At 34.6% G+C, this 26,672-nt stretch overlaps 1 long non-coding RNA gene across 1 annotated transcript; it reads right to left on the bottom strand.

The window, feature by feature from the left end:
• Nucleotides 1-633: 633 nt before the first annotated feature.
• LOC108391275 (uncharacterized) lies at nucleotides 634-26,672 on the bottom strand. Its single transcript, XR_001851721.3, has 3 exons — nucleotides 26,620-26,672; nucleotides 13,033-13,069; nucleotides 634-717 (listed from the first exon to the last, which is right to left on the bottom strand). It is a non-coding gene; the product is annotated as an uncharacterized lncRNA (long non-coding RNA).

Raw genomic sequence — 26,672 nt, 5'->3', positions numbered from 1 at the left:
AGCCTTGTAAAAACAAAAAAAAATTCACGCAAAGTCCACTTATCACACACCAGAAGAAAGCTGGATCTGAAAACTTCTTATAGTTGAGAATTCATTCTTATAAGATCAAAAACACCTACTGTCCATGAAAAGTCAGTGGGAAATATAATCATGAATACAATGCAACTTTGTAGGCATTTCTCAGGGAATAAATTTTTTCATTTTGGCAGATAACTAAAAATGACTACGAGTCCAATAACTTTCATTTCATACCTCACATGCATAATCTCAAAAAAATGCACAGTCATGAAATTTTGTTGCCAGTAGTAGTCAGAATTAACTTAGTTCAAGGGATTTCTCCAAGTTATCACATATGTTTCATCACACTTCATGAATGACAGCCTGAAAGGAAGGTAGAGATGACGAAGGAAATGCTGAAGTAAGTCCTTGTAAAAATTTGACCAAAAAGAATTATTAAGTTTTCATCACAAACATGCCATTCTATATTCCATAGCAGAAGATAACTTGATTGCCACTTATGGGACAGTAACTCACATCGATCATATCCTCCCTCCCAGACTGGAATAAGGGCTTACAAGATACAAAAGGATCCACCTACACTCCACTCCATTCAATCTCCACCTACCTGCTCATCTCACCTGTGCCACAAAAAAGCAGAGTATGTAGATGAAGGAGCTAAGCCAAAGTGGTATAACTTGCCGTATTTCACTGTATTCCCTGTGAAATGGGTTGGAAAAGCAGTATTTTGATAATCAACCGAAGTCTTCCTTTTAGGATAGCGTAGTATTAAAACCATTTGATCACTCTTCATTAGAGCTGTCAGATCTTTGTTAGTGATGCATACATAAAATACATTAAATAGTTACACATGTATGCATACATATATATATATATATATGTATGCATACATGCATAATCTATATGTATATACATACATGCACACACTCATAAGTCTCTTAAGAACAACTAAATGAAAAAGCAACTGATAAAGTGATATTTCCAGTGTTTTCTGCATCAGTAGTATATATAGTTATAGGTCTACAAAAGTCCACTTGTTTGAAACTTATGGATAGTAGCTGATTCTATAGTTGAGACCGGCATGCAAATCCAAGCCTGGCTCACATCTTTGACCATAGTAGTAATATAAGATATTCATTTTTAGAAAATATTTAAATGGTTGTCTAGTCCAACTCACAAATCAATGTTTAATATGCTGAATATCATCCCTGACAGTGTATTAATTCTCCTAGCAGTAAGGATAGGAAAACATTTCTGAAGCAGAAGGAATATGTCAGGTCTTTTTCTGTGTGACAAACTAAAATAGTTAAAAGTTCCTGCTTAGTTCTGGCTGAATCTACAGAAAACTCCTGCTGCAGCGAGCATAAAACCCTAGACACCGAGACCCCAAGCAGCAACCTTGTCCCTCTCTGCACCTGCGGGGAGCTCTATATTTCCTCTTATCCTGAAAGTCCCCTCTCTATATCTGAATAAAAGCTCTCTGTAAATCTACAAAAAAAAAAAAGTTACTGCTTAGGCAGTTCTGCTCTCTGATTTCCAAGTTTTGAAGAATTACCCCTTCCCGTCTGCTCTTCCATAATCATCATTTCTACTTAAAAAAGGGGGAAAAATCACATCCACAAGAAGTAAAATAATAAATGGAAAGAAATGAATTATAATTCATTACTTATTTTCTAGGACATCTCTCTAGCTTGGAAAAAGAAGAGAAAAACCTGAAAGTTCTAGAGTAACTTATAACATCAGCTATACAAATGTATTAATCCAGTCTATAACATGTCTAATACAATAAAAGATCCACACTTCTTAAAGAAAATGCTAATTGGGTTTTCAAAAGGTACTTTTCACCAATCATATCTAATGTTTCATCTCTTTTTTACCCTATAAAGGAATGCAGGCTTTCTCAAGGTTGAACTCATCTTTGCAGAAAAAAAAATTGTTGTTATCTAAAAAAAAAGTATTAGACATGAAGGGAAATAGAAGCAACACCCAAACTTTGGTTTCAAATATAGACCAACTTAAAATCCTTCCACAGTTTTCAGAATCCATCATAAAAGTGTCTCGATTAACTTATTTTCTACAAATGGATGGGGCTGTGAATGCTCACAGTGATATCTAAGTAAAACTTCAAATAGGGCTATCATCCTGCTTCCCGCATTTACGTAAACATCCTCCATGGTGCTTTGACTCTGAAGCACCAGGACTGTCTGGCATGGCAAACAGAGACATTGTTGGCACAAGCGCCTCCCTAGCTCTGGACAGAGATTAGAGATGGAAGAAATATCAGCCACCACCAAGGCCAGTGGGAGTAAATTTAAACTCGCTTCTACCACCAAACAAACAACATAGCCACATCTGAAAAGCCACCATCAGGAAGCCTGATTCAGGCCCCACAGCCCTGAAGCGGCTTCTTCCATACCTGAGTCCTGTAATTAGTGGAGGGTGTTTCTCCAGACACTCAAGAGTTAGAGATTTGGTTTGACTGTCACTCTGAAGTTTATCCAAATAAGGCTGGATTTGTCTTCTGTGGGTGTTCCTCCCTTTTCTCACATGTTTTCTTTCCTACCACCCACCCCCACCCCAATCTATTTCATTTTTTTCCTGAAAAAAATCTATCTAATATTTCCTTCCAAGTTTGGACTTTCTTACTGTATCTCATTGGTTTATTGCTTGTGTCCTGTTTTTTTTTAAAATGTCCATTTTACCATCTAGAAGCTAAATAATAGATTAAATTTTTATCAAAAAGAGCAGCTAAATTGAAAAAGATCCAAGTTCTTTCTAGCCAGAAAATGAATTTCTCATGCCTGTGGTTCACAGGCATTGTTTCTGTTTTGAAGAATTTTCTAAACAGAAAAAAGTAAAAGCTAGAATGAGATTAAAAGGGACATTTGTAATTATTTGACCAGCTAGCATTTTTTTCTTTTCCTAAAAGCACCGTGATTTCCAAAATGTTAGAGGAATTACCCACTTTTCTTCTAGTGGGACTCAAATTAGGGACCCAGTCCTCTGCTAGCTAAGCAACGGAGATGTTGTTCAAGACAGGCATTAATTCAAAGGTCTCCGGAATTTGAATTTTGAGCAAAGGATCAAGGGAATGAAAGTTGTGCAGTTCATCTGTTTCCTGACTAGATCCTTCACGTTACAGGATATTTCCTTTGGTTCTTGCTCGGTTTTCTGCATCTACTTTCCTTCTATCCTATTTCCAAACCTGTTTCTCCAGACTTTATATTAATTCTGAGAACTTCCAGTAACTCACCACAATTCTCTCTGGTTCATGTTAGTGGGTGGCAGTTTCTGTTGCTTGCAACCAAAGAATCCCAACAAAATCCCAAAAAAAGAAACCGAAAAAAAATCAATTAAGGCCATCCTTCACAGATGGGTGATCCATATACTGGATTCACTGAATTAGAGTCCAATTTTGTGTGATCAGTACTGTTCTTGGTGCTAGAAAAATTATAAGGAAAAAGGAAGACATTGACTTACTCTCAGAAGATTTATTGTACAGTTAAGGTTAATCCACACACAGGAATTACTATTCCATGACAAAGAACTCAGAAAGAATGCATTCATCATCCAAGCAATGACTTTTCTTGTCACCCACGTAGTTTCCCAAGCCTGAACCTGTAATTTATCCTTGACCTCTCTTTCTCCCTCACCCCATACATCTAATTAGTCACAATTCATTCATTGTGAAAATATTTATTAGCAAAGCATGTTGATCATACTTATTTTATATCTTCTTTCCATCAGTAAAGTCTCTGTTTTAATTCAGCACCTCATTATGCATTTCTCACCTGACTAACTGTAGCCAGCTTACTAACTGGCCGCTCTGCCTCTATTCCTTATGATCCATTTCCTTTAAGAAAATGGAATTTTCTTTCTAAGGCACAAACTTATGTTTCTGTCCCCACAAAGTTTGCCAACATCTTAGGAAGAGCTCCAGATGTCTTATTATGGTATTCACAGCCTTTCAAGGCACTTGGAAACTCCCCAGGAGCAAAACTGGAGCTATACACATAGTTGAAAAGGCAAGGTGCATCATGATCTGACCCTCACTCAACTCTCCAGCTTCACCTCTTACCACTCTGCTACAAGCACACTGAGCTTCTCACACGTTCTACCAGAACCCATCATCTCGGCTCCTGGCCTGGGCACCAGTTGCTCCTCTACATTGAATGTCCTTCTTGCTCCCTGCCCTCATTCACCTGACAAACTCCTACTCTGCACCCTCCAGGTCTAGGACAGCTGCTCCTCTTCTCATTACTACAGTAGGCGCTCTGTGCACAAGCCCTACACACTCTCTCTATATATTATAATACCTGCACTAGCACTCTATACTACAATTTTCCATTCCTTTGTATGTCTTGCTTTCTAGAAGGCAGGTTCTATTTCAGTTTGCAAATGCTGTTTGATTCATCTTTGTGTTCTCTGTGCTTACTAGAATATCTAGCATACGAAAGCAGTCAATAAATGCTTTATTAACTGACTGAATACACATAAAATATTTTCAGAAATAATGCATACAGTATCCTTTTTATAGACCCAAGTAATAGAAGACCTGGATAGAATATATTTTAAGGCATTCCATTTGCAAACACAGAAAGATCTTATTACCTAGCTGTTGTAGAGTTTCAGGACTCTCTAAAAATACCAACCCTGAATTATAACCAAGTTTTTACAAAATCAAATAAATAAACTTTCTAGACTTAAATAGTTTCTATTGACCCAATTGCTCTATAAACCCTCATAGAAACATTAACAGAACTATAGATCTCCATAAAGCTCTGGAGTTTGTGAGACAATACTTCATACATTGATGTATCAAGCTTACTTGGGAGTATAAGCCAGTCCAACAGAATTGGTTTTAGAGAAGAATGAGGATATATTAAGTCAGACTGTTACAGCTAAAGAAGAAATATGCAACATTTTTTTTACAATATTCTCTGAGTGAATGAATTCAGAAAAAAATAATGGAAAGGTGTACAAAAAACAAGAGGGTAACGGCTATTGTGGCAGATATTCTCCAAGGATAAAGTCAAATGGAACAAAAGTGGTGACACATGACGTGGTTTTTGAGGCATTCATTTGTAACAAAAAGAGGTAACATACGTATGGTAAAAAGGACGGTATGCTAGTCACAAGAGATTCTTGATATAGTCCTTTAATAACTTGTCTTCTGTCTTCTACCATAAACAGGTGTCAGTCATCAGCCCTTTGCCCATCCCTTTATATATGTTTCCTTCAACAAGATGATTCTCTCTTCCTATAATTACAAGCTTAAGGAACTCATTACCACTACTGAGCATTAATCCCAAATTTGTATCTCCTTTTCTCACTTATAATTAAGTTCTTATATACAACTTGCCCTTATCACAAACAAAACTTATTCAGTAAACCAATCATCTTCCACCTAATATTATTTCCTCTTTCATGATCTATTTCTGCAGATACTGTCATAGTCCAGCATCATGTCATTCTCAACTCGTTTCTTATCCTTTGCATTTAGTGGCCCTCTCTCCCTCCTTCTTTCCCTCCCTCTCTCCCTTTCTCTCTCTCACTACCATCATTGAATGCTCCAGAAAATCAGTTAGTGTAGTTATAAAGTATAAATACTACTGCTTCAGTATTCACATGCCAAAGTTTTCTGATACTAGCTAATTAGATGGAATACCACCTTATCTAGATATTGGGCATATCACTCCCAATTTCATCTTCCTGACCTACTGCCTGTGGCTTCCACCTTGTCACTTCCCGGCCCCACCTTCCTCAAAGATGCCATATGGACTCACAGACTGTATTCTCAACCTAGTTTCATCATAGCTATATAAATACATCTTGTTTAACTCTGTAACTTATTTGTTCTATCTAAGCCAGTTTTACCATGGCACAAACATTTCCCTTCCCGCCTTTGCTCAGAGTCACCTGCTCAATATGCCTTCACGGTTTTTTCACCTTTTCCCAAATTCTACCTGCCTTCTAAAAGCTTCCTTAATTTCACATTTATGAAGATTTGCACAATTCAACTATTTAATCCTTTTGATAATATATAGTATGTCCAATGAAACATGCAAACTAACTTAAGATTCTTTTTGTACACAAAGGTCTGGATAGCTACATTAGTCAAGGTTAATTAACTTATGCTATACTAAAAAGCAAACGCTGAATTTCAGTGACTTAATAAAAGTTTATTCCTCATTTATATGTATGTCCCACGTGGGTCCCCAGGTAGCTATACTGAATGCTCAGGAATCCCAGCAAATAGATTCTCCTCAGTTGCCACAGCAGGGGAAGAAAGAAACCAGAGAACCGTGCAGGGGAATTTTCATTGCCTCTGATCAGAAGGGACACAACTTATTTCAGCTCACATGGTCTTACCTAACTGTAACTGGGCTATAAAATGTAGAGGAGCAACAGAATACATAGCTTTCATGTTTCCATCACAATAAATTTGTACTAATAATCTCAGCTCAGCTTGTATAAATGTTCTCAATCCAAGCATTGCAATGTTTTACATTGGAACATTACTGTCTGTCGGGAAAAAATTAAGGGCAATGACTGCTTCTCCCAGTGGACTCACTTAGGTCTCCTGCTGCCAAGAACCAGTAGAAAGCAGCACAGATGGGAACATGATCTTAGAATCTTAAGGCCAAGAACCCAGGCACACTGTCAGCTCCCTACTCAGCATGGATAAAAGACTGCCATGTACTGATGTTGAGCTACGCGGACCAAGAAAGATGGTCCAGGCAAATCAAACATGTCTGATGTGATACAGCCAAATACCTTGAGCTTCCAGAAAAATACTAAAAGATGGGAGCTAGCAATTGTCATGTTTCATTCTTTCACTGCTTCAAGTGTCCATGTGTTCTCCTAAATTAGACAGAATTCTTAGATAACATTGCATAAGACAAATTTCCCCTGGACTCCAGCACCCTATTGTTCTGGAATATTCAAGGCTGATTCATAGTGAACAAGAATCTCTTCATTAGAAAGTCCATCTGCGAATGGGAAAGAAAACACTTCTTCAGTCCTGACCCCCTTCTCTCTTTGTGGAGAGTGTCCTGCTATTGTCACACTCCCAGCTTGCCTCCCCCTCATTCCCACACAGCTTAGCTAACTGGTGAACTTGAAAGGAGGACCTGGGCAAATGGGGCAAATTTTTCCCCTTTTTTTCTTGAGAGACAGCTGCCCACATATTCTGCTTTACTTCTCTGTGTGTAAGCTGTTTTTGAAGGGAGAGCCTGCCCAGTCAGGTGCTCATTGACAAGGTAAGGCCATATAAACCTAAGCTAGAAGCCCACATGCTGCCAGAGGCAAAGTTCATTCTCCAAGTTCAGTTTTAACTGTAAGAAGCATGATTTTTTTGTTGTTGTTCTCCATATGTGGGCTCCCTTACCGTATTTCTTAACTGATTAAGACTCTAAGTGGGTTAGTGGGGCAATTTTCAAAAGGCAGCATAGTGTTTTATAGTTATTTAAATATATTTGTCATCAATATTTATAGTAGGCTTTTATTACTGTTAATATACTACAATTGTTACTTTAGTATTGAGTGACACTAATACATTTTTTATCAGTTATTGAATGTCCAGCTACCACTAATGTTTTCAAAGAATATTTTAATCACAACTTGAAATAAATGTGTCAATATACATGCACAATATCCTTAATCTACTGTACCATGGCTTAGTTACTTAGTGACAAAAAGAGCAAAAAATAAAAATCAACTTTAACACATTTTCTACTAGCATTTTCTATTACCCACAGACATGCAATAATGCATAAATCTGGATTCAAATAAGAGAATCCGTTCATTCAAATTTTGTGGCAGAGGCATGACTCCAAAGAAAATCAAGTCAGCCTAGATATGCCAGTCTTCTGATGACAAAAATAAAGAAGTCACTAGCCTTAAGACCTGAAAGATATTACATTGAACATATACAGCTTCAATACAAATCAATTTCAAATGCTTTATGTTGGACTGAAAAGAGAAGCCATTCTTCACCAGCCCTGCTGTTTAATATCCACAGGTTGTGAAGAAGAAAACCTATGCATTTAAGTATAAAAGAAAACTGAAGTTTATCTACCACCTCTTTTTTTCCTTTTCCTAGTTAAATTACATCTACTTGAAGGTCATAAAATGACTGTTTTTTAGTGCCACCTTTTGGGTGGTCTTGTTATTACATAATATCAGATTTGAAAAACTGGGAATTTTGTGTGCAGTGTGTTGCCTGTGTTTTCGTTGAACTCTAGCACATTAAGTTTCTGCCCTTAGTCTTTCCCATTAACTGTACAATTGAACATAAATAGATACAAAGTTTAGTGAATATTTGTTCATTTACATTCTGTAATAAAATGGGAGCTATGAGGCTTCCTTAGTATAAATCATGGGATTTAACCCCTGTCCATCCCACCTGGTATGTTCTTGATTCCCATCACAAACCCCAGTGTTGACATTCATATAAACTTTAATTTAAATTGTGCATACTTTTTCCCTTTTAGGAAACTTAAAGATCAGTGGACAACTGTGGCTGCTGACAGGGACGCTGTCATTGATTGACACAGCCAAGGAAGATGCAGTGGCTTTTTGGATGCCTCATTATTTGCAAATGGCGGAGTTAGAATCAAACCTGGGACTCATAATTCTTACTCCATGAACTACATTAACTCACCTCAGAAAAAATATAGGCTCTAACAAATGTCCTCTGTTACTCCTATCTTGATAAAGTGGGTTGAACTCCAAATGAGGAGAGAAATCTGACCCTAAAATTTCACAAAATAACAGATTTGCCCACTCACATCTGATGTTTTAAATTACAGTCTGAATTTGACCAGTAACAAAGATTGCTTTGTTTAAGTTCAAAATGGAAAACATCACTAACTGTGCCCCAGCACCTGCATTCAACTCATGTAAATCATTCATTAAAGAGTCTAATTAGCACATTACCCATTCATTCATCTACACTCCCGAAGTCCTATTCCTTCAACTAATTAGATCACTAAAAAATGAGAAACCTAAAATATATTAACTTAGTTGATATAGAAAACATTTAACAAATTTGTGATATAATTTTAAACCCTCAGGTCAGTAAAAACATCATCTCTTAAACACGATTTTAGAGTGTTTTGTAAAATCATAGTAGTTCACCACTGAAATTTAATGTTCTTTATGGAAGTACCTCTTTTACATTTGACTCCAAAAAATTGTTACAAGGGAATTTATATCATTTAAATTATTATGATTATAAAAACAAAATTAACCTAAATCTCTTTTCTTCCAGGCAAATCAAACTCCTTGCCATTATGGTGATTCCATCATCCCAAGTACTCGATCACATTTACTCTTTCAGCTCTTTGCTGTTGACCTCTGTTCTGTTTTGTTTTCATTCTAAATTGTTCTACATTATGCTATGTTTACTTTTAGAAATTGTATTAAATCTTGTTGGATATAGCTCACATGCCAAAATGTAAGGGGTTAATTCAGGAATTCTAGCACGGAGGTTGTGGCTATTAGACCTTGCATCAGGTAGGAGCAGTATGGGGGAGCCACCTGCTCATGAGCCTTCCAAGACGTCATGGAGCTTAGCTGTAACTACTGATAATCATTGCCAGTGAAAAGATAAAGCAAAAATAAATGACAGCAAATGCAAATAACTGGTAGAAATATATGCATTAAACATGCTGAGACTGTAGACAAGAAGACTTGCAGTCAGACATAACCAGAGCTAAAGATTCTTAAGAGATTTATGAAGTCCCCTGAGTCTGACTGAAAGCTGGGCTTACAGGAACTTAGCAGCAGTCAGGTTGTCTTACTGGAAGCAAAACCACTGTGGTCCTGTGCTTGGGAGTTCATGACAGTAAACTACGGACAGTGGCCTCAAGAGGTAGAGGTAGCATTTGAGAAGGAGCCCACTGCTTCCCTCCCAAATCTATCATTCTGAGAACCACTGCTTTGGTGTGACAAAGGAGTGATTGAAGTTAAGGACCAGTACACATCTCTAATGAATCAATTACATAACTGACACATTCTGTACAATCGTATAAATTTGCATCATGTTCACTGAGTTTCTGTAACCTTTAGGATTATTTTCCATATGCCGTATGGTGTGATGAAACACAAATTTGTTTCTAAGGCTTTGTCCTTTGGAAGCATAGATCGCCCACTTTGGGATTTGTACACTGACAAAAATTAAAGTCAATCCATGATGTGCTACACATTTCACTCCATAGAGTAGAGAAGAGCTTTGTTTAGGAATTAGCATAAATGTCCACAAACGTAGTAAAGACTTTACTTCCCAATTTTTTAGAGTCCTATTTGCTTATAAGTCTATACAATAGTAATAGTTCATAAAATATTATGATATTCTATACAATATTATATAATTAATATAATCATATAACATAATAAAGGGTAATATTAATTTTTTAAATAAACACACATCCAAACCATGCAAATCTCATTACCTTCTATTTTGTTATTACACAAGAAACTAGTACTTCTAATAGTAGAAAAGAAATACAGCATCTGGAATAAAGTACTATTTTTCTTTTCTATTTACAAATTCCACATATCAGTTAGTTGATTGCTTGTTTAAATAGAATCTTCATGCAGATCCTTAAACACCCCATGGACTTATCTTCACATCATATTTGAGAGTATTGATATAATTGATATATTTGGTTGTTCATTTTTCATCCTCTTTGATTGAATTTTACATATTTATATGTTAAAACGCCAAAGAAGGTCAATAGTTACCTCCACTGCTCATTTGGCTCCCAAATAAGATCTCCTTGATACCTAGGTAACTTCATCCTAAATACATAACTGGATTCATCTAAAAAACATGTGTTGTATCAAAGGTGGGTTTATGCTTATTTGCCAGGAAGTTTTAATAAAACGAAGAGAAAAATTTTAAATATGTCTCTGATTATAGTACCTTTAGTACCTCTAGTATAATTATAATTTTCATTTTGCCCTCAGTCTTTATTAACTTATATTCAATTTATTGCATAAGCATAAAATTATAAGAAATATTGAAATAATGAATTCACACATGTTCTGGAAAAGTAGAATTTGTATTTGCATGTATTTATTATAACATTATTTTCAGTTTACAGAAAGATATGCTTCCATGACTACAAATTATCTGGGTTAGAAAAATGGACCATCTACATAGATAGAAATGACACTGAATACCTGAGAAAGTAGAGAGAGGGAAAGTTCAACTATACAAGGCTTGGGTACTATCTAAGGAATTGTGGATAGAGAGCTATGTTGTTAAAGATTTTTTGGAAATTGAATTTGAAACCACTATTTATGGGTTCACTAACTGATTTCATATAGGGTATAGCATGCAAGAATTAAGAGTTCAGCAACTCAGGAGTAGTCAGTTCCACAGATTAAAGTGAATAAGGTTTTTGAGCCAAAAGATAAGGAAAATTCAGAGGACCAAAGTAATAGTGAAATATGGTTAAATTATTACAGAACATGATCTTTAAGACATGTAATTATTTACTCTAGAGAAAGCTAAAATCAATCTTCAATTATAAGCTTGGCTACTACCCAGAGGATGCAATAACTACATCTGCTGAACCCCAAACAGATGGAATTAATTGTAACAGTGGAAAGATATATGTGAGATAAAGAAAGGAAAAGTCTTCCTGGTTGTGGAAGCTATTAAGTGGTTGAAAGTTCAACAGTGTTTTTGTTTTTAGCAAATATGAAAAATAGCTTGCAGAATTGCATGTTTATCATGTCCTTGATTTTCTTTAGATTATCATCACATATGCTTGCATTCTTTAGCAATATGTCCACTTCTGAAGTTCATATAATTTGAATAATACTGTATATATTCCAATATACTTTTGTTTGTTCAAAATTATATTTCCATGTTAGGGTTTTTTTTTTTAGAACTGCCTTATTGTCTGGTACAAGCTTTTCCAAGTATATCTTATACTTTCCCTGCCCAATCAACCACTTCACCAAGGAGCCCCAGTTCCTTTTATTGCCGAATGGTATTTAGAAATCAAGATCTGGTCTCCAAGTGTGCTTAACGCTCCTGGGTTATCATTGCTTTTAGATCTCTCATCATATAGACTGTGAAGATATGTTTATTTCTATTTATTTCTGTATCTTTTTTTCTGTGTGTATATTTTGAAAACATAAGCACATAAGCAAATTTATTGTAGAAAATGAGAGTCAAATGTGTCAGCATAGATAGATAGATAGATAGATAGATAGATAGATAGATAGATAGATAGATAGATAGATAAAGATATCTGTATAAATTTGTGGTAGATAGATGATAGATAGTTAGATGACAGATGAATATATAAATATCACATAGACATCTCCAACTCTAATCCAACACCACAGGGTTCTAGCCTTTCCCCCTTCACTTGTTTGTAAGGTTTTTCCCAATGAGAAGAAAATTTGGCCCTTATGTTCTACAATATATTTAGTTATTTCTTGAATCATAACATACACATAAAATAGTTTAAGATTTGCTAACCCATATCTCTGTGAGAAGCAAATTTACCCACTACAATGCATTCCTTGTATAATGCTCTTTTTGTATTTGACTTTAGATTATCCACTCATTCTCTATGGTGTACAGTTCTATGGATTTTGAAAAATGCCTAGTTGTGTGCCCATCATTAAGTTGTAATGCCAGTTTCAAATCCCTCCCACTTCTTTCATGCTATCCCTTTATTGTTAAAACCTTCCCTCATCCCTTAACCTCTCATACCTATCAATCTGTTTTCCATCCCTATGATTTTGCTTTTTCCATAACAGTATATAAATGGAATCAAGCAATATGTTGTCTTTTGAATTTGGCTTCTCGATGTATTCAGTATCCCTTCCCCTTGAATCTGAGCTTTCCTGTGACTGTTTTCACCAAAAGAGTATGAGGGAAGTGACATTATACCAGGTCTGGACCATAAGTGGGCTAGCATTTTCCATCTTGTTCTCCTGAAACTATGAGATGCTATATAAGAAATCTGAGTACTTGGAACTCACCATTCCAAGAATCCCAAGGCACATTGAAAAGTCCTCACTGAGATGAGACACCATGTGGAGATAAAGAGAAAGCAAGAGAAAGAGAGAGGTCAAGAAGACTAAGCACCAGACATATGGGTGAAGTCAACTTGGAAGTAGATCCTCAGTCCCAGATGCCCCAGTAATAACATAGATAAGAAATGAACCACCTTGCCAAACCCTTTCATAATTCCTGACCCAAATAATAGTAATAGGGAAAAAATGTAATATCATTTGACCCTTACTTCATTTCATATATGCAAACATTAATTTGAAGTGGATTCTGGCTCTAAATATAAAAGAAAAAATTATAAAATATCTAGAAAAAAACATTAGAGAAAATATGATCTGAGATTAGGCAAAAATTCTTAAACAAGATTCAGAAAACACTAAGCACAAAAGGAAAAGTTGATAAATTGTACTGCATTAAAATTTTACATTTCTGGCTTTCTAAAGACACCACTTAGAATTTCAAAAGGTTTGTCACAGCTCAGGAAAATACATTCACAACACACATACTTTGTCAGTGTCTTTATTGTTTATCTTTCCCAATCTTTATTTTCAACCTAGTCAATTTTGTGCTTTTTAATTAAAGTGTGTTATATAAAGATTATGTAAATGGTTCTTTCCTATTACTATTTTAACTTGATGATCTTTGACTTTTAACTAGAATATTTAATATATTTGCATTTAATGTACCTACTCATATAGATATTTTCTTTGTTTTCTATTTGTCTCATCCTGCTATTCATTTTGTTGTTGTTGTTATCATTAATCTACAATTACATGAAGAACATTATGTTTACTAGGCTCCCCCCTTCACCAAGTCCCACACACACACACCCCATTACAGTCACTGTCCATCAGCGTAGTAAGATGCTGTAAAATCACTACTTTTCTGTTCTGTGTTGCACAGCCCTCCCTATGCTCCCCCTACATTATACATGCTAATCATAATGCCCTCTTTCTTTTTCCCCCCCTTACCCCTCCCTTCCCACCAATCCTTCATAGTCCCTTTCCCTTCAGTAACTGTTAGTCCATTCTTGGATCCTGTGATTCTGCTGCTGTTTTGTTCCTTCAGTTTTTCTTTGTTCTTATACTCCACATATGAGTGAATCTGTTCTATTTACAATTGCATTCATGAGAGATGCACAAATTCTGAAAGTATGCATCATTTCTCTCTACCTTTTAAGATTTAAACCGTTGTTTTATGATGTATGTGTTACTGTTTTTTTAAACTGGTTTTGGTTTCCCTGATTTTCATGAATAGCTGGGTGGATATCCTACATAAGATAATAGAAAACACAGCCATTTTATCTCTTCAAATGTTGCTTTTCACCCATTCCCTTTTTATTCTCCTTCTGAGTTCCAGTTACACATATATTATACTGTTTTACTGCATATCATATGTTTCTTATGCTCTGTTTTCTTCTTTTTTCTCATTATTTATTCTTTTAGTGTTTAAGTTTGCATAATTTATATTTTCCTGGTTTGTAGTCCTCTAGTCTTCTGTGCATAGGCTTCTGCTAAACCTATTATGTTTCTAATTTCAGATATATTACTTTTCAGATCTACAATATCCATCTGGTTCTTTTGGAAGAATCCATTTCTTTTGTAGAAACTTTTTATTTTTCAATTATTTTTCATATATTTTTTCTACCTACTTAAACATTTTTATTATAATTGTGATTTTCAAAGTCATTGTCTAGCAATTTCAGAATCTAGATCATCTGTAGGTCTTATTCTATTGGTTATTTATTTTTATCCCCTAACTGAAAAGCATTTCTTGCTTCTCACATATACTGTAATATATTTTTGTATGCCAGACATTGTGCTTAAAAGAAAGTAGATTTGAAGTCAATATTATTCCCCACATTGAGGGCATTTCCCTTCCTCTGTATGGTAGACAGAATGAGGTTTTGACTACTTCAATCCAATCAAAAATTGGCTTTGATGATATCAGGGTTACAGCTTTATTTATCTTAATTCACCTCTGGTTTTACTTATCTTTCAGGAAGGACCTGACCAATATTTATTGTAATTCCTCATTCTCAGGAATAGTACAGTGAGAGAGGTTGGAAGAGAAACATTTATAGTTCTTCCAGACTCCAATCCTTTACACCATCCCAAATAGTGATCAGAAGCTTTGCTTCTTTCTCTTTCCCAAGAGAATTTTTTTGTATACCACAAGTCTGATCCTTAACCCATGCCCAATATCAGCAAATCCCTCAGGCAGAAAAATTACCACCAATCTCTGCTCACCTAAAAATTGCTTTTACCTTTCTGGAATATAATTCTTATATTTAGATCCATGCATCTATAGCTCTCTAATGAGTTTCAAAAATACATTATTTTAATTTTTAGCCAGTTCTTATAGTTGGTATGATGTAAGCAATGATCTGGTTCTACCTTCTGTATCCTATCAGTTCTCCATATAAATGTTTGTTATCAGATAACCTTTCCTTTTGAGGAATGTCATGTGCCCCTTTCTTCTTCTATACAAGTTTTAGAATCAGTTTGTCAAGTTCACTAATAAAGTGTTGAGGTTTTTATTTTTGTTGCATTTCATTTTTAGAACAATTCAAGTACAAAATGCTTTGATATGTCTCAATTCATGACTGTATGTCTCTCCATTTATTTATGCCTTCTTTAATGTCTTAAACTAAAATGTTATCTAGTTATAAATGAAAATTTTATCTGATTTCATTTTCTAATGTTTATTAGTAAAGCATAAAAATGCAAATTAATTTTGTGTATTAATTTTATATGCCAAAAATTATATACTTCATATTAATTCAAATTATTTACAAATTTTTTTTATCAGGTTTCCTACAATGACAATCATACAATTTCTGTATAATCATATTTTTTCTTACTCTCCAAGAAGAATGTTTATTAAAAATGGCCATGGCAGATACCCTTGATTAGTTCATATATGGAATTTTTCCAATAATTCTCTATTAATTATAATTTTTGCTATACAATATTTATGGAAACCTTTGATCAGGTAACAAATTTCCTTCTACCCTTGGTTTCCTAAGAACTCTTACGATGAATTGATGCTCAATTTTACTTACTATTTTTCTGTATCTTTTGATACAATTATCAAATTTTCTCTTTCAAATTGTTAATATAGTAAATTTCATTCATTGGTTTTCTTATATTAAGCCTCTGTTGCATATCTGGGTTAAACCACCTGTCCAAAAAGTATGTATCTTCTTTTTTATACATTGCTTAGTTAGGTTCACTACCTAATACTTGGCAAAACATTTTTTGCATTAATGTCACAAGTGAAATGGCCTCAAATCTTCCTCATCAATTCATTTGTAGAGGCTTTTGGTATAAAACTCATGCTATTCTCATATAAGAAGCTAGAATGTCCTCTCTTTTCATATACTCTAGAATCACTGATGTTAACACTGAAGTTGTTGATTGACTTCTTGAGAAAACATCCATCTGAGATGATGTTCCTTTCTCCTGAAGTACTTATTTTAAGATTTTGCATAGTGAAAGTCTGTTACAGGAAAACGCTTTTAAGTTTTCTTTATCTTAAAATGTCATTATTTTTCTCTCATTCTTGTCATTTTTCTCATATACAATTCTACACCAACAGTTACTTTCTCTCAATGTACTAAATACATCATCACATTTTCCTCAAGATTTTATTGTTGCTGTTCATAAATCATCTCTCAGAATAACTGACATTCCTCTAAACGTGTCTATACTGCTGGCTGGAGTTTTAAATCTATGTATCTTTGGTCGTGAATTTAACTGTTTTGTTTAGGTATGAATTTCTTATTTTTAACTTTACCTATCTTCCATTTTTCTTAACCTGAATTCTCTGTTTTCGATTCTTTGGAAATTCTTGGCAATTTCTGATCTCTCTGAAGTTCACAAATTTGCTCTTGCTTTGTGTAATCTACTAATAAACCCATTCTTGTTTGGATTTTATTAAGCAGTCGTTTTTATAGAGTCTCTTTTTAAATTTACTTTCAAACCATTATTTTATATCTTGTGTCTGACAATTCCAATAACAATATTTTTGCAGATCTGATTCTATGGTTTGTTTTTTCTTATTCATCGTGGCTTGTTTATTTTTGTTTTGTTTTGCTTTGCTTTTGTTTCTACTGTGAGCTCAAATTACTGTAGTTATTACCTGAGCTCTGAACTGCAATCATTTTTGAGAGAGGGCTTTTGTCTGGTCCTGCCAGATCCCAAGGGCACTACTAAGCAGGAACCAGTTCATACTGAATACTTGTATACTGAATATTGAGATCACCCAGGAAGTATGAAATCAGTCAGTAAAACTGAAATCAAATGGCTGTGGTTACTAAGTCTAGAAGAGCTTTTTGTTCCCCTCCATACAGTTTCTAAGTTCAAGACAGGTAATTTTGCTTGTCCTTTCCGAGGGTGAATGTATAGGGGCAGAGAGATAATTCCTGATGAGCATCCCATCTTGGATACACCTGAGGTTTATCTGTGTTCCCCATTCCCAAACAGTTCCTGAAAACAAACTTTATCCATACAGCCAATTCCTTCAAGGGGAACTGACTTCTGTGTTTTGTTTCCCTCTATTGATAGCTTGGCTCCTAAGAATTCCTTACTTTCTTGACTATTCACAGATGCATTTATAGAATTCATTTTTAATATTTTTCCCAGCTTCATTTAGCTGTTTTCAGCTGGACAGGTCTGTCCACAAATAATTCCTTCATTGTATAGAAATTCATTTGAATTTTATGGCAGGCATCATTTTCTTTTCATATTTAGTCTTAATAATTTTAAGTTCAATTGGTTTGAAATAAACATTTGTTAGTTGAGTGACTAGAAATTTTTTAAAGCTATCCTAGGAGAGCTTATGGGCCAGTGGGAGAATTACATAAGTAACCAAACAATTACCACAATTTGATGGATATAAAAGCCAATAAGAAGGACATAGATACACCACAAAAACAGAAGAAAGGTGCTTTTTTACCTCAGCCTGTCCCTTTGTATGTGGGAGAGGAACTGGCATCATCTGACATTTTTTTAGCATGGCATTGTCATAGGAGCATATTAAAAGTAAACCAACTCTTTCAAACACTCAAGAGGGTAAAATATGTTCTGGAATTGACGAGGGAAAAATAGAAGAGGTAAAGGTACAGAGATACAAAGCAGCATTGTGTGTGCAGGAAACAAGTGGTTTGTACCATGCGAATTTAAGTGGCAATGAAGGGCTGTGAATGTGGAGACTGCACATATCATCACAGCCCCGGGAAGGAGTGTGAATCTCATCTGCTAGATGACTAGGGAGCATTGTTTTATGCAGCAAAGGGCAAAACAAACATGTACAACAATTTTTTTTCCTCTTTCTTAAAAAAGTATGGATTTCTGGGTTGGAAGGTTTCTCTCTTTTTTCAATGCAGTAAAGGTGTTGCACTATTGTTTTCTGGCTTCACAGTTGCTGATAAGAATTTCCAGTCATTTTATATTCATTCCTCTCTATGTTATGTTTCTTTTTCACTGTGTGCTTTCACTATTTTCTCTTTGTTTTTTGGCAGCGTAACTATGATGTATATAGGCATTTCTTATTATTATTATTATTGTCACTCTTGGTTTTGATGTGTTTCTCACATCTGTGATTTTTGTCTTTCATATTTTGGGAATATTTTGGGAAATTATTGGAAAATACTCTTCAAATATGTCTTCTGCTTAATTCTCTCTCTTTTCTCTAAGTGCAAGTCCAATTATATGTAGATAAACTATTTGAATATTGTCCCAAAAATCTGGAGATTTTGGTTTGTTTGTTATTTTTAAATGTATTCTTCATATTTAAGTTTGAAAATTTTCTATTTACTTATTTTCAAGTATGTCTACTCTTTCCTCAGCTATGTCCAGTCTACTGATAAATCCATCAAATGAATTCTTCATATCATAGTGTTTTTATTTCTATACTTTTCATTTTATTCTTCTTAAAAGTTTTTATCTCTCTCCTGATATTACGCATATGTTCATACAGACTGTCTATGTTAGGCATAGTTATTTTAAAGTTCTAGATAGTTTAAATAATAATGTCATTTCTGGGTCTGGTTTTGTTGACCACTTTACATGTTGATGATGTTTTTCCCCTTGCTTTTCTGGGAAGCATTTTAATTTTTCATTGAATAATGTATTTTGTGTGTAGAAGAAGACAAAAAACTAGGTAACTAGAATTTATTCCCAGAAATGGGCACATGCCTTCTTGGGTCCCATACATTAAATGGGACATGAGGTGAGGGGGAGATGGGGAAGCAGGTTAGGGGGATTAGTCATGTTAGTTATTAATACAACTGGGTTAGCTTTTGCTACCTTCAGTACTCCATAGACTACTACCTTGTGCTTAGTGTGGTGTCTGAGGTACCAAACTGTTTTTAAGGTACTGTGTCTTCCAAGGATGCCCACTTTCCCCACTTCTTTTCCACATAGTAATGGAGGTCCTAGCCACAGCAATCAGACAACACAAAGAAATAAAAGGCATCCAGATTGGCAAGGAAGAAGTTAAACTGTCCCTGTTTGCAGATGACATGATATTGTACATAAAAAACCCTAAAGAATCCACTCCAAAACTATTAGATCTAATATCTGAATTCAGCAAAGTTGCAGGATACAAAAGTAATACACAGAAATCTGTGGCATTCCTATACACTAACAATGAACTGGCAGAGAGAGAATTCAGGAAAATAATTACATTCACAATTGCATCAAAAAGAATAAAATACCTAGGAATAAACCTAACCAAGGAAGTGAAAGACCTATAAACTGAAAACTACAAGACACTCTTAAGAGAAATTAAAGAAGATACCAATAAATGGAAACTCATCCCATGCTCATGGATAGGAAGAATTAATATTGTCAAAATGGCCATCCTGCCTAAAGCAATCTATAGATTCAATGCAATTCCTATCAAAATACTAACAGCATTCTTCAATGAACTAGAGAAAATCATTCTAAAACTCATATGGAACCACAAAAGACCTCAAATAGCCAAAGCAATTCTAAGAAGGAAGACTAAAGCTGGGGGCATAATGCTCCCCAACTTCAAGCTATACTACAAAGCCACAGTAATCAAGACAATTTGGTACTAGCCCAAGAACAGACCCATAGACCAATGGAACAGACTAGAGAGCCCTGATATAAACCCAACCATATATGGTAAATTAATGTATGATAAAGGAGCCATGGATATACAATGGGGAAATGACAGCCTCTTCAACAGCTGGTGTTGGCAAAACTGGACAGCTACATGCAAGAGAATGAAACTGGTTATTGTTTACCCCATACACAAAAGTAAACTCAAAATAGATTAAAGACTTGAATGTAAGTCATGAAACCATAAAACTCTTAGAAGACAACATAGGCAAAAATCTCCTGAATATAAGCAACTTCTTCCTAAATGCATCTCTGCAAGAAAGGGAAACAAAGGTAAAAATGAACTCATGGGATTACATCAAACTAAAAAGTTTCTGTATGGCAAAGGACACCATCAATAGAACAAAAGGCATCCTACAATATGGGAGAATATATTTGTAAATGACAGATCTGACAAGGGGCTGACATCCAAAATATATAAAGAACTTACACACCTCAACACCCAAAAAGCAAATAACTCAATTAACAAATGGGCAGAGAATATGAAGAAGACAGTTCTCCAAAGAAGAAATTCATATGGCCAACAGACACATGAAAAGATGCTCCACATCACTAGTCATCAGGGAAATGAAAATTAAAACCACAATGAGATATCACTTCACACCAGTAAGGATGGCCAGTATTGAAAAGACTAAGAACAACAAATGCTGGTGAGGATGCAGAGAAAGGGAAACTCTCCTACACTGCTGGTGGGAATGTAAGCTAGTTTAACCATTGTGGAAAGCAATATGGAGGTTCCTCAAAAGACTACAAATAGAAATACCATTTGAACCAGGAATCCCACTCCTTGGAATTTACCCAAAGAATACAACTTCTCAGATTCAAAAAGACATAGGCATCCCTATGTTTATCGCAGCACTTTTTACAATAGCCAAGATATGGAAGAAACCTAAGTGTCCATCAGTAGATGAATGGATAAAGAAGATGTGGTACATATACAGAATGGAATACTATTTGGCCATAAGAAAGAACCAAATCCTACCATTTGCAACAACATGGATGGAGCTGGAGGACATTATGCTCAAAGAAATAAGCCAGGTGGAGAAAGACAAATGCCAAATGATTTCCCTCATTTGTGGAGTATAACAATGAAGCAAAACTGAAGGAACAAAATAGTAGCAGACTCAGAGACTCCAATAATGAACTAGTGGTTACCAAAGGGGAGGGGTGTGGGAGGGCAGGTGAGAAGGGAGGGAGAAGGGGATTGAGGGGTATTATGTTTGGTACGCATGGTGTGGGGGATCACGGCGAGAATGGTGTATCCCAGAAAGGGACATAGTGAATCTGTGGCATCTTGCTACACTGATGGACAGTGACTGCATTGGGGTATGGGTGGGGACTTGATAATATGGGTAAATGTAGTGACCGCATTGTTTTTTCATGTGAAAACTTCATAAGAATGTATATCAATCATACCTTAATAAAAATATATATATATATATATATGAAAAAAAAAGATGCTGTGTCTTCCATGGACAAGTAAGATATGACATGATTTAATCCAATCATTTTGCATCCCTCAAAGATTGTTTTAACTTTATTATTATTATTTTTTTAAGACATCTGCATAATTTATTAGCGAGATATAAAGTATAACTTTATGGGTAGTGGACACAAGTTGACCTACCTACCCATTTGGGTTTCCTTAGAGGCAGAAATGTTCAGTGTGCCCTCAGCCAGCACCGGGGCATTGTTTTGGGTTGTTAACGTCTGAAAGGGGCGTACGTTTAATTGGGACATTCTGTAGGTAGCAGTCTGTGAAAGGTAAATGCTGTTATATCGATCTCCTCCCGCGGAGCAAACTGCAAGATTTTCACCAACTCTCAGTATGAGCAACATGTCCATTTTTTTTCTGCCATCGTCCGGCTTATTGTCATTCCATTTCTGGAAAAGTTGCTGGCAGAAGCTTTCCTTGAGTTCAGCAAAAACCTTTCTGTGTGTCAGGCTCTGGAGGAGGGTGTACAAAGATGGAAAAATAAGTCTGTGCTTTCTTGCGCCGCATCTCTAACTTGTAATTTTTTTTAACTGTGGCTTTGCTTTTATTCCCTTCGTCCCTGTTGGCCGACTTTCCTTTTAAGCACTTGCCCCACTTCCGTATTTCTTCTGTGGAAGTTTTCTTGTGTTTCGGCAAAGATGTGGGTTTCAGTCTCTTCTGCATCTGTTCTCTGGCTGTGGGGACTTTTTTTTTTTTTTTTTTGAGAGGGCATCTTTCATATTTATTGATCAAATGGTTGTTAACAACAATAAAATTCTGTATAGGGGAGTCAATGCTCAATGCACAATCATTAATCCACCCCCAGCCTAATTCTCATCAGTCTCCAATACTCTGAAGCATAACGAACAAGTTCTTACATGGTGAACGAATTCTTACATAGTGAATAAGTTCTTACATGGTGAACAGTACAAGGGCAGTCATCACAAAAACTTTCGGTTTTGATCACTCATTATGAACTATAAATAATCAGGTCAAATATGAATATTCGTTTGATTTTTATACTTGATTTATATGTGAATCCCACATTTCTCCCTTTATTATTATTTTTTTTTTTTTAATAAAATGCTGAAGTGGTAGGTAGATGCAAGATAAAGGTAGAAAACATAGTTTAGTGCTGTAAGAGGGCAAATGTAGATGATCAGGTGTGTGCCTGTAGACTATGTGTTAATCCAAGCTAGACAAGGGCAACAAAACATCCATGGATGCAGAAGATTTCTCTCAAAACAAGGGGGATGAGGTTCTAAGCCTCACCTCTGTTGATCCCCAATTTCTCACCTGATGGCCCCCTGCAACTGTGCCTGTCTTAGGTTGTTCCTCCCTTGAGGAATCTTACCCATCTCTGGCTAACCAGTCATCTTCCAGGGCTTAACTTTATTATTTTTAAACAAAGTTCTTGCATAGTTTTTGTCATGTTCCTTTCCAGGATTTTAATCAATTGTTATGGTTGGAAAGGGAGCTTTTCTTAATTAAATTTAAACTACTTACTTTAATATATATAAATATGACCATGCTAAATTATGTTGTATAATAGTTTTTGTTTGATTTTATTAGTTTTAAGTAAAACTGCAAATTGTTGAATGTGAAATGTTACTTTACATTCCCAGTTTTTCTTGTGACTTATTATTCATGCCTAATATCATTGGCTAGTTCTTCTAGAAATAGTTTATATAAAATTGGTGACAATGGAATTCTCGCATTGTTTTTTCTATTGTTTTTTTCATTCACAAAGATATTAACATTTGTGTAGGAATGCTACATAATATTTTTAAAGTATCCAACTTTCCTATTGTATTAAGAGGCTTTATCACTAATGCATATTTTATTAAATGCTTCTTTCTGCATCTCAGGAGTTTGGAATATATGCTTTTTTCCTTACATATATTTACAATATATTACTTTAATAATTCATAATAATGAACTGCCTTTTGTTGTCTGGAACAAACACACTTGTTTATGGTCTTGTTCATAATCTAAGTAAAACTGGTTTAAATATTTTTTGTGAAAACTTTGTGAAGATTAAGTGCCAATTATATGGGTATTTTTTCTTTTTTTCCTATGAGTTTTATTTGTTTATATTTCACATGTGAGTGAGATCACACAGCATTTGTCCTTGTCTGACTTATTTCATCCAGCATAATGCCCTCAAGGTCCATCCTTGTTGCACATGGCAGGATTTCTTTCCTTTTTTTGACTGAATGGACACTTAGGTTGTTTCCATGTTTTGGTTACTGTGAATAATGTTGCGATTAACATGGGGGCGCAGGTATCTCTTCCACATAGTAATTTCATTTCCTTCAAATGTGTACCCAGCAGTGGAATTGCTGGATCATTTGATAGTTCTATTTTTGATTTTTGAGGAACCTCCATACTATTGCCCATATTGGATTTACCAATTTACATTCCCACCAACAGTACACAAGAGATCCCTTTTCTCCACACCCTCTTGTCTTCTGATGCAAGCCGTTCTAACAGGCACAAGTTGATATTTCACTGTGGGTTTGATTTGTAGTTCCTTAATGATTCGTAATGTTGATCACATTTCCATATAATGCTGTCCATTTGAAAAAATGTCTGCTCAAGTCCTTTGCCCATTTTAAAAACTGGATTGTTTTTTGCAATTGAATTGTATGAATGTTTTTATATATTCTGGCTATTAGCCCCCTATCAAATATAACATTTGCAAATATTTTCTCCTGTTCCACAGACTGCCTTTTCATTTTGTTGATCATTTCTTTTGTTATGCAGAGCTTTTTAGTTTTTAGCTCTTTTGTTATGCAGAGCATTTCTTTTGTTATGCAGTAGCTCCATGTGTTTATTTTTCATTTTGTTGTTTGTGCTTTAGGAGTAATATCCAAAAAATTATTGCCAAGACTCATGTCAAGGTGCTTAATGCCTATGATTTTTCTAGTTTTATTGTTTCAGGTCTTACATTTGTCTTCATCCATTTCAAGTTAATTTTTATGAGTGGTATCAGATAGGTTTAGTTTCATTATTTCACATGGAAATATCCAATTTCCCAGCACCATTTGAAGAGACAATTTTTTTTCTCCTTTCAATATTCTTGGCTCTCTTGTCAAATATCAGTTGACTAATTTCATGCTCTTCTCATAAAAATAATCCAGTATCTTTATTCCTGGTTCAATGGCTTTGAAAAAGTTTAAACAACATTTGGCTTATCTGTTTTTAAGGGTTTGGTGTTTGTGGAAGAGGGGTCCTCTTTAAGCATATTCTTTTGTTTCTGTTCTGGTAACCAATGCTAGATTTTTCTGTTTCCTGTCTAGTCACTAATACTAGTCCTAATATTTTCAGTAAATTATGTTTTCCATAACTTCACCCAGATTTTCAGAATATCTTGTATAGATTTTAGAAAATATAATCATGTTTTAATGTGCCTGTGGTTATTTACGACCTTCAGTATTTGTTATTTCATATGTGGTTCTTTCTCCTTAAGTCAATTAATGGTGTATCTATTTTATTATTTTTTTCAGTGAACTTCCTTTCATATTTATTTATTAGTTCTAATATTTTCCATTTTTCTTAGTAAGCTCTGCTATCAACACATTCTTCCTTCTGCTGTCTTTTGTGCTATTTTGTTGTTTTATAAAAAAATTATCAAATGGAGGCTTATTCACAGATCTTTCATTCTTGTAGCTTCTACTAATATAATCTTTTCATCAACAATATATTCTATGTAGCTTATAATGATACATTGTATATCTTCTCTGACCCAAGAGTTGTTTAAGTGTCTTTCCTCTTTTTCATTTCCATATGTTTGCGGATTTACAATCAACCACTTTAGGAACTTTATTGGAAATACATTCAAGGTATAAATTAATTTGGAAAGTACTTTTAAGATTATAATATTGAATTATCCTATCCTAGACTATGGCTTTAACCTATTATTAAAATTTTATTTTATGTATCTGAATTAAGACTTACAGGTTTTTTTCATGTAATCTAGCACAGATCTTCTACATTTGAAGCTCTTTATATCTTTGTTGCTATTGAAAATTAAATTTTTCCCTTATATTTTGTTTGGGGAGGGGACAAGTAAAAATTCTTGATACTTTTATGATCATTTTTTTATCCTAAATCTAATTTCATAAAACTATCTTGGCAATTATAATATTTTGTATTTTGTCCTCTTAGCCTCTCTAAGTAGTAGACCATTATATCATATTGTGACTGTCATAGTGGAACAGGGATATAATTTATAGAAAATTGTGTATACTATTGGTACCAGATAAAATTTAACACAACATAAAAAATGGCATGACTTACTATATACAGACAGGTAAGTTTAATTGACCTTTATAATTCTATAATGTGGTAAGCAGCAATAAATCATATGTAAAAGAAAAAATATTAAATAGTTAAATATTTTAAAATGTTAATATTAAATTAAATGCTTCAATCTTACGGTTTTTTGTTTTTCATTTTTACAATGCCCCAGAGTCAGTCTTTACACCAAATAATGAGTAACATTTTAGTGCTTTACTTTTACAGGTATCCATGATTTTACTTTTCTTTTTTTTCAAAAAACAAAGAAACATTGATGAAATTCTTAAATGATGCTAAAGAAAGGTTTTATGGAAATGCAGAGTTAAACAGTAAAAACTATTCATTAGGCTTTTAAATTAGATTTTTGCATAATTTTTTCATATTTTTTGATACTCCTACATGGAGCTAAACTGTATTTCTCAGTAACTAAATCTTTCCATCTGTGAATATCTATGAACTATCACATGATTCAATTTTACTTCTACACAGAATGGTAAGAATAATTGAGTAGAATGTGGAAATTAAGTTGTACAGAGTGAAATGTATTAAGCCAAATGGCAAAAATTAAATTGAAAAGTCTTTTCTAAAGAATATGACTGTTTTCATAAGAGAATTTTCCCATGTCTTACCTTCTTAGAAAGGGAACACAAACAGCAGTACTCTTCCCATACAAGGTGTATCT

Source organism: Manis javanica, chromosome 3 (assembly GCF_040802235.1).
Source record: "Manis javanica isolate MJ-LG chromosome 3, MJ_LKY, whole genome shotgun sequence".
Classification (NCBI taxonomy): Eukaryota; Metazoa; Chordata; class Mammalia; order Pholidota; family Manidae; genus Manis; species Manis javanica.
This window is presented reverse-complemented; position numbering and strand designations above follow the sequence as displayed.